The sequence below is a fragment of the Triplophysa rosa genome, unplaced genomic scaffold, assembly GCF_024868665.1.
Source record: "Triplophysa rosa unplaced genomic scaffold, Trosa_1v2 scaffold128_ERROPOS1313989+, whole genome shotgun sequence".
NCBI classification, from domain to species: Eukaryota; Metazoa; Chordata; class Actinopteri; order Cypriniformes; family Nemacheilidae; genus Triplophysa; species Triplophysa rosa.
In genome coordinates, this window is record NW_026634129.1 from 26,236 (window position 1) to 41,345 (window position 15,110).

Below are 15,110 nucleotides of genomic sequence, written 5' to 3' on the forward strand. Positions count from 1 at the left end.
ATGAACACAGAGAAAGATATTTGGACGAATGCTTGTAACCAAACAGTTCTTTGACCCCATTTCCATAGTAGGAAAAAATACCATGGTAGTCAAAAGTGCCCCAGAACTGTTTGCTGTCCTACATACTTCAAAATATATTCTTTTGTGTTCAACAGAACAAAAAATATATAAAGTAGTTTTTCCTACTATGATAGTCAATTGGGGTCCAATAACATATAAATCATGTAAAATCATGACAGCATGTGATATCAGCAGAAAATATAAGAAATTACAATATCAGACATTTCCAGGGATGCTCCTATAAATTTATTTTCCTTGACATTTATGTTAAATGTATCATTTTGCAGTTTAAATTGACATGTTAAAATGCATTTCTCAACATAACGTGATATAATATATAACATTATTTTAGTAGCTGTTTGCTAGATGGACTGTTCTGATTGGAATAACTGGATTAGTGCCATTTTCACCTTCACTGTCCCCTAATACATTGCCTAATACATGCGATAGATAGAAAGAGAGAATGCTTTAATGACTTTGACCTGAGCACTTGCTTTTATTACATTTACAGATAGGAATCAGAAATCACAGGTTACCCTGATGGTGTGCTGCTTGGGACAACAAAATCAATAACAAACTCTGATTCAGTCCTTAAAGTACTTTTATAGCATGGTTTTAATTCAGCACCACCTTCACCTTAAAGATGGAGCTTCCATTATCGATACAAACATATTTAAATATGTTTAGTCTTGTCTTCCGTCTTGGTTAATTTATTTACGTATGTATTGTAGTGCATTCTGTAAATAATGTGCTGTAATAATGTGCTTTCAAGATTTAAAAACAACATTATTTATGATAAAGCTGGATAAAACAAAACAATAAAATCAAATAAACAATAACAATATTAAAAATTATAATGTTTATCAGTGCTGAATGACTTTACTTTTGTAGGTGTTCACACAAAGATCTAAAAAACATTAGACATTACACTGTAAAAAGTAAAGGTTCTTTGAGGAACCATTTGGGGTTCTTCACATTGCCACACCGGCGGAACCCTCACGGGAAACTCAAGGCACCACTTAATGAAGGGCGGTTCTCTGAGGAACCCTCAAGGCTTCTTGGGGATCCCTTTTATTAAAATGGTCTGGAACCATCTTGGGTGCTTCAAGGCACCATTTCACAGTTTATATTTGCTATTCACAATATTTTAATAAGCATAAATACTAAAACCAAATACAAAGCAAACAGTTTATTGTTAAACAACAACAATTTATATTGAATAAATATTCACAGAATAGTCAATATTGTACAATTTTAAATTCATGAAATCAAATGTATAATTAATATTTTGTTGGTGATATTGTTATAAATTCATCTTAACAAAACTAACCAAATAATTTTCCTTAACTTTAAATATAAATACAGAAATGTCATGGTCCTGCCTTCTTGTTCAGGATTTTCTAGTCTTGTGGCAGGATCGTGACAGATCCCTTACGTTTAGTGTGAGAAAGTCATGGTTTGTTTATCATTGACATTCTATGTGCTTTCTCGTGTCTCGTCATTGGCCCCACCCCTCTCGTTTCCCGTATTGCTTCCCTGCCGTGTCTCATGTTTCATGTTTCATGTTTGATCGCAAACGGATGGCGTTTGACATCAAAGCGCAGTGAGATCTATTTGTGAACTGACTGCTCTGTATGCTTTAGAGATGCTATTCTAATGCCGTATGCTTTTTGTCAGGTGATTGGTCTGCGCAGAGCTGGAAAAAGTTAAACACACATACTAACGAAAGCGCCACCTTGACGCTGCGACATTGGGCTAACAGCATCACAGTACTGTGGAGGGCGAGACTGCGCAATAAACACACAGAGCAGCTGCAGTTTGTTTGAATGGAAAGCCCAACAACGTTTACATTTTCAAAAGATTTCAGTGACTTAGGATCCACTTATAGAATAAAAATGTTTAGTCTCCAATTAATATAATATCAATAGTAAGAAATATAAAATAATTAAAAGCTTGCTAAAAATTTTAGCCTTTTCTAATCATGTGCATGATTTTAAAATGTGTGTTCACTTAGCAGGGTCCAAAAACCAAACTTTGGACTATTCTTATTCTCATAAAACATCAAGATGATCAGACACTAAAAATTTCATGCAGAATTTTTGGGGGTTCCTCTAGATACTGTCTTGTACAAGAGAAATTCTCCAGGAACCACTTATAAGTTTACAGATCTTACAAGAACCATTTTTTAGAATTTGAGTTCCTTCAATAACCCGCAAAGCACTTTGAGGTCCCAGTGTAGTGAAAATGTGACTCCAGAACTTCAGAACTGAATATGGGGTTATTCAAGAATCTTATAAGTTCCTTGAAGAACCACAAAGACTATAGATGGTTCCACCAATAACCCTATTATGAGAAAATGAGCTTTGAAGCACTTAAATTACAGTTTAAGGTCCTTACACAACAGGATATTTGAGGCACCATTTGTTTTTACAGTGTAGACTATTGAAATGTTCCCTGTGTGCTGTTCTGTGGGTCACAATGCACAAAAACACATCACAGCAGAAAGTAGGACCAATTAATTTGCTTTATTTGTCTCACATACACACACATTACTCCCTGTGCTGAGCACTGTCTGAGAAATAGGATTAACAGCCTCTAAATAGCAGTCACTCAAAACAGAGTTGTGCCAAATCTGGTATACACTGAGAAAAATCCATTTATAAAATAGAATCATTTACAAAACAAATGCCCAAAAACTAGAACACAACCAGGGTAGCAACGTTTCCCAAATTTTAAAGGGGTCATATGGCGGAAGTACGTGTTTTTCTGTGTTTTTGGTGTGTTATAAGTTGCCCATGCATGTATTAGACACGTAAAATTGCACAAATGAAAGTGTGGGAACAAAAGATGCATTTTATTTAAAAGCGAATGCTCAACCAGACTTGCCTGAAACGCCTCGTGTAACCACACCCCGGCGAATCTATGTAACTTCGTAACATGATTTGACTAAGACCGCCCAAATCTACACGTATAGTTAAGGTGGGCGTAATTGCAAATCTCATTTACTGACAGGCGATACGCCTGTCAGTACAATACGCCCATTTCACATGACGTCACGCATCTTCCGTTCTGCCGCGAAGCAGTGTATCATTACTTCCGCTAGCACTCCAGTTCATAAGGTGGAAGTAATGAACATATAAGCTGATTTGCCAACCGCCAGTAAAACTCAAGAAGAAGAAGTTACTTCCGCTAGCGCCTCAGAATGGAGTTTACCAAGTGGCTTGCACATCTGCCACAAATACGTCTAGATGATGTACAACGTCTTGCAGACAAATTTTCGCTAACAACAAGATCAAAGCTAGAGAAAGGATACAAATTCTTCGTTGAACAGTACCTGTTTGATTATGAAGGTAAGTGTTTTGTTTTCTTTTTGTGTTAGCGAAGGTGCTAGGATAAGTACTTGAATACGCGTTCTGTCAGTTTTTTTCTCACTGTTGTTAAATTCCAGCGCGACGGCAAAACGGAAGTTCTTCTTCTTCTTCTTCTTGTTTGTTGCAAGACGGATGCTATGATACACTGCTTTGCAAAAAGGTGGAAGTTAAGTGACGTCATTGTGAAAAGGGCGTATTCCAGCGCGACGGCAAAATGGAAGTTCTTCTTCTTCTTCTTCTTCTTGTTTGTTGCAAGACGGATGTTATGATACACTGCTTTGCAAAAAGGCGGAAGTTAAGTGACGTCATTGTGAAAAGGGCGTATTGCTTTGGAACCTGATGTTCCGAATATGGTAAGAGGCGTTACATTTTTGAAATGCTTGCAGTATTTGACCAATCACTACGCACTGGTGAACTGGCCAATCATAGCACACCTCGCTTTTCAGAGCGATGAGCTTTGTTAAAAATCAGTGCGTTTCAGAGAGGCGGGGCAAAGAGGAGACACAAACATGCACGGTATGTGGAAAATACAACGTTTTTTAAACTTTAAATGGTGTATACACATTGCGTTGCATCTAAAACAAACAATAATATTTGTTTTATCCGTGCAATATGACTCCTTTAATATTTTGTTTATCATTTAATGATTATCTAATAAAAACAATATTCGTTCAAAACTTTTCATGGCATCCATTTAATTTTGTCCCTGTTGTTGTTATTTAAACAGTCTTAATGTGTAAATATATTTAATTGACAGATGTGGTCAAATAGTCAGGGCCCAGGAGGGGAGTTTAGCTTTAAGTCCTAAAGGAGCATTTTACTGTGAACATCTGCAAGGACCTGCTGTCATATCTCACCATCAGGCTTTGTGAGTCTGTAAATAAATACACCAGAGGCCATTTTTGTGTCTATTTGTGAGCATACAGTAATTCATCACTCCTCTGTGCTCTGTCTGCTCAAATCGCCTCTCCAATTAAGTTTTGCTCCACAGCCCTGTCAACACCCTGACCTTGCTCATGGACACTCTTCATACAGGCATGTATGAGCGACTGAAAACTTTCATTCATTTAAAGGTACACTTTAAATGTTAATTGTTAAAATATATTAAATGTAAAATGTGTGTGTTCATGTTATTTAAAAATGAATTACGCAATAGGCTATCTGTATGAGAATAGCTATTGAGAATAACTAGATCCTAATAATCTGTGTTACAGGCATCTTTTTTTTTACACAACACATGTTATTTTTCCATTATTATAATGACTTTTTTCACAGTGTAGTATGTATATTTACGTTCCTTTTTAAATAAATTTATTGTATTCTTAAGGCTGCAATTCATAACTTTTGCCTCTATCTGTTTGAAAGTAAAACATTGCAGGATATTTTATCTTACTGATACTTTACATATGTCAAATGGCATTAAACTGACTTTCCAGCAAAATCAGACAGAGCGCTTATAAATCACTACTGTAATTATTATATTATATACTGAGATAAGGAGACTTTTTGCAACCCAGATTTTTATGTTCTTGCTCATCTGATTTTTATTTTTAACCAAAAATGTAACAAATTGCAGCTTTAAAAAAGACCAGTTTTCAAATGTGAAATCAGAAATAAACTCCATATTGTCGCATATAAGCATGACATTTTACAGCGTAAAAGCTGCATTAATTTGGTGCTTTGACATTCAGCCATTTTTAAATATGATTTAAGCATACAAATACCTTTAGGGGTCACTATGTTTGCATGCAAAGTAAAGAAAAGAAGCTGAGAAAGACTCTGATCTTTATATGAATGTGCGTGTCTGAAATGGAATCTTGGTTATGTTATCCTACTGCTGTTGTCCTTGACTTAAATGCAGGAGCAATGATTTGAGTGGCTGGTTCTCAGTGGGATGAGGCAGATCACAAGCAGTGCCTTTGGGATTTGAATGTCTGGCCATTTGTACCCGGGCCCTCAGCCAGCGGCCTCATTCTCAATGACACATCGGTTTAAACACTGGCCTTTACAACAGCAGATAATATACTGAGTGCACAGTTAACATATGTTCAATCAGAAACTGTGATCTAAACCATTGTAATTCTTTTTTAAAGCGTTTTAGCATTTCGTGAAACATATACTAATTAAAGAAAGATGCAAAGGAAATTGTATAATGGTTTATACACATTAAAGCCCCCCAAGGGGATGAATTACTACCAATAACCACACACACAAAAAAACAGATCAGTAAGTAAATGTTCGTGAAACCAGCCAATTTAAAGCTAGTGTGTATCTTTTTTTGTTAAAATACTTTGTATTCACAAGATAATGTGAATAGTAGTAGTTATTTGTAGGTTACAAATAGCAACACTGGCATGACGATGGTATGAGTTGGGCAGGACCATAATTTTGTCTAACCAGTGGGAGAAGTTTGATAAAAGAGCAAATATTTTTGAAATTTGGTTTTGTGATAGCAGAACTGTAACAGGGATTGCAACCATTTGGAAAAGCATTTTAAGTTAGGATACCACAGTGAAAAAAAACTCTCATAACACTGCAAATCAGTGTTACATTGATGTTATCTGATTATAACCACACAATAGAGGGTAAATTACATGATAAGAAAGAGAGACATCGTCTTTATCTGATGATAACTACACATTAGATGGGAAATTACATAATGAGAAAGACATTTTTTTGGGATAACTAAATGGAGATGACCTAATTTTGAATGCGTACATATTTATATATTATGTATATATTATGAGGAATCTAATAGACAAAAAAGTACAAACAGCAGAAAAATGAAAGCATGAGAGAAAGAGAAGAGTTCTGATATCTGATGAGTTTTCTCTCACACCAGGAGATCTGACAGTGACCCCCGGCAAAAACCCCACTAATGAATGCATGAAACTATAAGACACAGAAGTGAGCCCATCAACGTACAACGTGACAAAGAGATGTGGTCATTTAAAGGCTTATTTCTAAAATCATCCCTGCAAAGCAACATGAACCCTGGTTATGGGAGGTAGGGGACAGCAGGTGCTATTTTCTGTACTGTATTTACAAAGGAATTAAGCTGTAAAGTCAGAGAAAGGCTTTTCTGTGAAATGACACAAAACCATCTGGTGCTCATAAACAGGCGACTGCTTCACTTACTGAGTGGAGTATCGAATAAAACAAGACAATATTCAAAGCTTAAATATCTTTAGACTAATAATATTATGAATTATTTAATCCACAAAGGAAATAAATAACAAGTCAACAACAAATTTTTATTTTGTCTTTAAGATATACACTGATTTCTACAGTGTCTTAAAATCTATATGAATCACACATGTAAATATTTCCTTAACGATGCAATGTGTGCCAAGTGAAAGTTTCTTCAACAATGGTTAGTGTGCAAGACAATACATGTACAGATATGTCCTAAACTTTCTTGAATAGCACTACGAAGTTATTTAAATTCCAAATGAGATATAATTAACATCTTAAATGCTACTTCCAAACAGCATTAAGATGAGAATGAATGGTAACTTTGGCAAAGGTATCCTGGTACAGAAACTCTTCCCTAAAAAAGACTCCAGCAAACTCTGTGTCACATACTCAGAAGAGAGCTCAACAATGTGTAAACGTTGCAAAGCTAAACATTACCCATTAAATCTTCTCAAGACCAGATGATCTGAGCTAGGCTATCCACATTTATGGACATGCTCTGTATGTCAGCAATTGACCCATTGGTTTCTGTGTGTATTCCTAAGGTATTTTATAAGAGACAAGTTCAAATAAAACTTTGCTGAGATTTTTTATCAAGTCTCTGGAGCATTAAAACAACAATATATCTTTGCTTTGAGGATCTGCAAAGAAAACATTAGTAATCGTTAAGTCATTTTATCTAAACATCCTTAAATCAAAACAAGATATTTTCCCTTGAGATGCAAACAAACATTTACGTCTTGCTTTCAGTAAAATCTAACAAAAATTGTGATGTTTATGTAGAAAACAAGGGAAAAAAATGTTTTCTTGGTTTAGAAAAATAATCTTGATTTTCCTTTTACATCAGATTGTTTACCTGTTTGGATTATGCAAAAACATAATCAATATTTTGTTCGATTTCTCCAAAAGCAAGGCATAATGTATACCATTTAGCGTCAAATTATTCAATTTTTAAGGATGTTCACAAACAAGAACAGAGTAAGAGGAAAAAATATTAAATTTTCTCTTGTATTATTTTTTATATTTGGGTATAAAGACGCTATTAAAAAGTTGTGTAAGATAATAAGTAGACATTTACATTTACACATGACACTCAGATGACCTTGTTTTTTTTATCAGAACTGCTCAAAGAATATTTTCACCTCTATAAGGCACAGTGGCTTGGGCTACATTTTCTCATAGAAAATCTCATTGGAAATGTGCTTAATGTTCATAGTGCCACAAAACCCTGAAGCCTTTTGCTGATTGAAGTGATTTTTGGAGATAAACAAAAACAAATGAGAAACAACAAATGTAACAATTGTGTTTGAAAGTGTTCAGTCATGTAGGGAAAGAAGAATGCCAGATATTTAGATTTTTAGGTGAAATTTTATCATTTATTTGTGAAAAAAAGAAGTAGCTACACTCTAAAAAAAATCTGTAAAAATAGGGCGCAATATACTGTATTAATATAAAGGAATTTTCTGTATTCATTTTTTTACAGTTGTTTTACCTGTATTTTACATTTTGCACAGCATTAAATTACGTTTTAGCATTAACGGAAATGTCCGTAAAATAAGGAAAAATGTATTGGTAATTTTCTGCCAGTACTTTATCCGTTTTTTTACAGAATTTTATTTTACAGTGTAATTGAAATGCCATGCTTAACAGAATAGCTTTTTATAGCCATTATAGAAAATAGAGTTGCTTGTGAATAGAGTATAAACTGTTTTATCATGCTTACTTATGTTTTATTAAACCTACTTACAGAAGGTTTAATATACAAATCACAAATTAAGGACAGTTTAAGGAAATTAAATAAGAGGAAGGAAAATAAAATACCAGAGAAAACACGTAGTGTTAATAAGTTTTGAAGTAGTCTTTGGTTAAGCTGCACTGTAAAAAAATGCTGTTAAAAAACAGCCAAAATCTGACAGTAACATACTGTTTTTTGTTAAAACAGTAATATACTGTAGAAAACAATGCATCCTGGGCTTGCTGTTAAAAAACAGCCAAATTCTGACAGTAACATACCATTTTTTGTTAAAACAGTAATGTAGAAAACAATGCATCCTGGGCATTATTTTGCAGTTTAAGAAACTACTGTTAATTTACAGCCATCTGTCAACAGTAATCTACTGTTGTACTGTATGCAATGCATTGTGGGCTGTGTTAACCCCTTCAGACCCTGCTTCAATAAGAATGGACATTATGTCTTTTTTGGTTTAGACCAATAAAACTGCATGTTTCTATCATTTTAATAATACCTCACAGATTGTTAACCAAGTTAATGGTAACCTCATTGTCTTGCCCCAGTTATATTTTATTTGATTATGTTATGTTTTTCAAAAAAATCTAAAGATATTTTAGAGTTGTACAACACAGGATTTTACTTATTTAATGTCCATCCCAGTGGACATGCAGTCTTAAAAATTATAAAATGACAGACTTTTTTGCACTCCAGCTCATTACACACAATTGGCATTTCACAAACATTGATCCCTTGATTACCAAGCACAAGCATAAATATGATCAAATCAGCCATCAAGTATAGCAGAAACCCAACAGGCACAATCAGACATATAGGGCCTATATATAGGCTACACATGTGGTACACAGACTGAAATACTGCAAAAAAATATGTTTTTTTCTATTTACTTATTGTATTACTCAGTCCTACAATAAATATGTATTTTTTTAGCAATTTTTTTTACTTTGACTTCTATCACACTGTTTAGGTTTAAATTATAATTCACATGGTTAAAACATGCAATTTTATGTTGCTACGGTGTTGTGGACTTGAAAAAAAACATACAAAATCGTGAAAGTTACCACAAATCCTATTTTTTACATTTGTTTCTAAATTAAAGAACAGTTAATGTCAACGGAATATTTTTGCATATCCTTTTAGCATAGGAAAATAACAGTACAATGCAGTATTTTTCTGGAGCATGAGAATTAGTTTTGTGGAAGTTCGTGATTGTTTCGTCAGTTCAGTAAGTTCACAATTCTTTAGCATCCCGAATCATTTTCAGTCAGGTACTTTTGGCCAGGTGGAGTTTTCCCACAAATGTCAGACTTTTCTGCCCGAAGAGGACCCACGCGAGGACGGACCATCCGTAGCGCTTTATCTGCACCAACCTGCATTTGCACATTCAAATTACACGGTAAATAAAGCATTTTTTAACTTTTATCGAGAGTATGTGGTTCAGAAAGGAAGTATTATCAAGTAATGTTTGAAATTGCTGCCTAACAAGCTGTAGTTAGTAGTGTTGTCAAAAATATCGATATTTCGATAAGTATCGATACTGAAGAATCTGAAACGGTTCCAATACCCATGTCCCACGTATCGATATCAGCTGCGCGTTCCCGCTCTCTTTCTCTTTTACAACAGTGACTTAACACACACTGCACGTGAACGCATAACAACAGAGCCCCGCCTCCTCTCACATACTTGACTCGTTTGTGGAAGTTAAATCGTGTTTAAGTTAGAAAAGATGGCCAGTCTCTGGCGTGGTGCACGCTCGTTACGCTTCCCGTGTTTACCATCGCGATCCATGTATGTGCGCTGATCAATAATTTTATCCACTCGTTTCATTCGCCCTGGTTATATGTTGTTTATGTTAGTACAGAGTCTCCGCAACAGTTCTCATGTTTAATGCACGCGTTTCTGTCTTTATGTGCGCTCATCAATGATTTCATCCACTCGTCTCGTTCGCTCCGGTTAATTTGATGTTTGAAATAATGCTGGTGCGAGTAAAGTCACCGCAACAGTTCTCATGTTTAATGCACGCGTTTCTGTCTTTATGTGCGCTCATCAATGATTTCATCCACTCGTCTCGTTCACTCAGGTTAATTTGATGTTTGAAATAATGCTGGTGCGAGTAAAGTCTCCGCAACAGTTCTCGCGTGTGATACACGTTTGCACTCCAGTGTTTACCATAGCGCTCTATGTATGTGCGCTGTTCAATGATTTCATCCACTCGTCTCATTCGCACCGGTTAAACGTTGTTAATGTTAGAAAGATGTCCAGTGCGGAGTCTCTGCAACAGTTCTTGCGTTTAAGTTTGCGTTTCTGTCTATATGTGCGCTGATCAATGATTACAGTATGGGCCTATGTGAATAAAAGCCAATTTAGCCAAATAAAAATGTAGGTAATGTAATGTAATGTAAAATGTTTAAACCAGCACAAACCAGCAAACCAGCATCAAAACATACCAAACCAGCATAGGCTGGTTTTTTCAACAGGGTCTGGTCCATTAATACTGACAAATACAACTTTGATTTTAAATAGTAAATGTATTAGTAAAATTAACATTAGATTAACAATTAATAAATAATGTAAAACTATATACATTGTCTAGTCTTGTTCAATTTAACTTCAAATAAAAATTAAAAAGGCCTATTTTGCTATTGCTTATTAGGGCCTTATTGCTATGGCAGTTTATTCCCCGTGGTATCGAAAATGGTATCGAATATCAATATATTTTTAGGTATTGAATCGAAGTTAGAAATTCCAGTATCGTGACAACACTAGTAGTTAGTAATTTACGCGATTTAAAAAGGGCTCGTCATCTCCGAGATATAACCCAAATGTTCATATTTACTTGCATTTTAGAGACCCCAAGTTTTATCGGCTTGTTTTGTCATCTCTGAACTTTCAAAACTGTGGTTATTGCAAACTGGCTAACGTTAGTAATCTTAAACAATCTGTTGCTAATTCTAATAACAGTAGCTGCAAATCACCACTAAACCTAATGTTTGAAATTGCGATGATTTTCCGTTTAAATGTGGCTTATGTTTGAAAGGAAAGCAAACTGATAGTTTGAGTGTTTAGCAAATACAGATTAATTTACCATCACTTGCGTAATGATTAGACATGGTGGTGGAAAAAAATGATAGAGAAGTGAATTTTTTTTAAAGCTTTTGCGTTATCTTGCAAAACTTTTGCGTTCACGCGAGAAGCATTGCATTCTCTCGCAAAGATATTTGCGTTATCTTGCAAAACATTCAAACGTCCTGTTGTCCCGCTCCGTACATTAACAATGGAGCAGTTTATAGTAGATTCCCAATAACTCGTGAGCTAAACGTTATTATAACACAAATAACACACAATTCCTTAGATTAGGATCTACATCCCAGTCTTCCTCAAAACGAGAATATAAATTAATATCCAAATGTAGGGGACCTACAATAATCGTTTTGTGTAAGAGACTTCTATTTTGATTTTTGCTATGGTCGCCGCCATTTTTATTTGTGCGTAAGAGAGACGTAAAGGATTCCGAGAAGAAATGGCAGAGAGAAAGTGTGCGCTCGTGAAGTTGCTGTGATCTTTGGATAGTTTTGACCGCTAAAAAGTAGCGTAGACCCATGATGCACAGTTGTATCGTTTGTTAACTTTGTTAAGTGCCTAATCGCGGGAACTTGGAGAGTTACAAGACGCGATAGAGGGGTTTTCGTGTTATTAGTGTGAGCGGAGCAGTGACAACGCGCCTGCTAGCTGTTAGCACGAGATAGCTAACGTTACCAGAGTCAATTACTCTCACGCGGTTTATTTTCCGTTTTGCTCGGTTTTTTTTTTGGTTACTTGTTCAAACGGACGGAAAACGCTATTTATGTGTTATTGTGCGTTGCGTGGAGAAATTGCCGAGTCGTCGGATGGGCTAAGCTACGTATCGTCGCTTCAATGTGGTCTGTGTCAGCTGGGGTCGCGGCCTTGTAGGATCGAGCTGTCGGCGCCAGGATCTCTAGGGCAATCGCTGGGAGAACATTGTGTACAGACGTAACCCTGCCATTCGAAGGACATCGTTCAGCGCCTGGTCCCTCAGGGAGGTGGTGGTGTGCTCAGTTTGTCTCATTCTGTGTTGCACTTTGGGAAACTGAACAACATTTCTCCGGTGAGTGAACTGAATTGTGAATTACCTCACAAAGTGAAGTCCTATTTATGAAACAGTGAACGAACTTTGGATAAAAGATTTCATCAGCCGTTACTCTTGCACGGTTGCGAACTTCTTGTAACATGAGAACCCATGCATGGAATAGAGGACGACTATTCTTTGATTTGATCTGCGAAGTGAATCATTGAACTTTATCGAACGTGATTGTGAATTGTGTATCAAAATTCTCAAACCGGTGTGTAATCTCACTAGAACAGTGAGAGGGGATTTTGATTATTGTTGATACCCTGAACGGATACAGAGTTGTTTATATTTGTTGTTTATTTTTATTTACCTTGTATTTCATTTCTGTGTACTAGTTCTTACACTCTTCTTATTGGGAAAGAGAAACAACTCCTTACAGTTATTTTAGTTTAAATAAATCCTTTATTAGAAGAGTTAAGCTGTGTCTAGTGAATTGAAGTCACTTTTACTAAGGAGTGGGGGCATCTCATCTGTCCTGTTAGATTTGGGGAGGGTGGGTTGTGCACTCATACACTAGCTTTAGGCACATACACACTTCAGGTTGGCTCCCGTGAATGAAGAAGATCCTGAAGCCCACCTCGTCCTCTCTGAAGCTTTGTGCACCGTAACTAGACAGGTACCACATTCAGTTACCAGCTGAAATGAGACCAAAAGCACTGGGTGGGAGGACCAAGCTCCTGTTGCTCACACAGTCTTCCTTAGTGAAGTGTATACTACCCTCTACCCCCCACAAGGCGGTTGGCACCACTCCGCCGCCAAATATTGGCATCACGAACAGGATACACCAGTAAGTAATTCAAGTCAGTCCAGGTGCCAGGTGTTTAAGTGCAATTATGGCCGATCTGGACGAATTGAAGGAACAGTTTGAAGACATGCAAAGACGGTTCGGTGAGCAGGCTGGAATGTTGGAACAGGCCAGAGCGGATCAAAGGGAAGCGCTGGCTCTTGCTAGAGCTGTTATTGACCAACAGGCAACTGCCCAGAGAATGCCATCGACCCTTTATATTCCGAGAGATCGTAAACTCCCTGAGTTTAGTGGTTATCGTACCAAACCTGGAGAGATGAGTGTGGAGGAATGGACATGCTCAATGAAATCTGCTCTGAAAGTGATGAAAATACCTGAAGAGGACAGGATTGAATTTGTGAAACAGTATTTGAAAGAAGAAGCTAAAATGACGATTAAGTTTATGCTCAGTGGAAAAGAAAAATCTGTGGATGAGATCTTTGAGGCTCTGGACATTACTTATGGTGACAAACTTCCCATTGGAAACAGACTGAAAGAGTTTTATGACCGGAAACAGATGCCAGATGAAACCATTCGTTCATATGCCTACGATCTGCAAGAGAAACTAGGTATCATTCAGAATCGTGATCCCTCAAGAGTGCCCAATGCTGATGTTGTCCTGAAGGAACAGCTTGCGTTGGGACTCAAAGATGATTCCCTACGACGTGAGATGAAGAGAAGACTCAAGGTCGAAAAAGATTTCACGTTTATTCAGTTGATGCAAGAAGCGATCATATGGTCGGAAGAAGAAGTTGAGGTTCCAAGCAAGTTAAAGACCAATACTCGTTCACGGGGCTCCGTCCATGCTACCGCCGCGCTGGAGGGTTCCTCAACGAATTCGCTCAAGCTGGAAAAGCTACAGGAGGCAATTCAACAGATAGCCACCCGACAGGAAGAACTTTTCCAGATGGTGACTAACAAAGGGAACGCCATACCTGCAGGAAAGGAGGTTAGGTCAAGAAGTGTGCCCTTAAAGGACAGCGAAGGAAGATACATCTGCTACACTTGTGGAAAGCCGGGACACACTAGTCATCGATGTTCTCAATACAAGGGAAGTGCAAGTGGGGTGCACACCCTGAAACACAAGAGTGAACTGGAAAAGTCCATGGAACAAGCTACCCCAGAGCTGGAAAGTTCAAGTCCATCTGTCATCAGAAGTCACACGGCAGACTGTGATATGAGGGATGTTTCCAAAACTGTCTGTGAAAGTACCTTTGGGGATTGTCTCAGCATTGAAGTGAGGATTGCTGGTGTGAGTACCGTATGCCTTTTGGACAAAGGATCCGAGGTGACTACCATCTCTGAGTCACACTTTAGGAACCACTTTGGAGAAGTTGTGTTGTCGTCTGCCAACTGGGTTAGACTCACAGCAGCCAATGGGTTGGATATTCCCATTGTAGGATGTTTGGAAGCTGACATTGAGTGTATGGGAAAGACGTTGCAAGGAAAGTGTGTGTTCGTAATCAAAGAGAGCGGTTCCAACGGATTGGAGTTTAGGAGACTACCAGGCATTGTTGGGATGAATGTGCTGAGTGACTTAAAAGACTTGTTCATGGCTACGGAGGGCGTGAAGAGAATGGATCGGTATGGCCGAGGAATCAAAGAGGCAAGAGTCCAAAGAGTGTTAGCTGACCTCAAGATCCAAACAGAGACGTTGAGTCGTGGAGACAAGATTGGTTTTCTGAAAGTGGCTGGAAAGCAAGCCATTACCATTCCGCCTTTCAGTGAACGCGTGTTGGAAGGTCGTTGCAGGTTGCCCCCTAAAATGAGCTGTCAAGTGTTAGTGGAAGCCTCACCTGA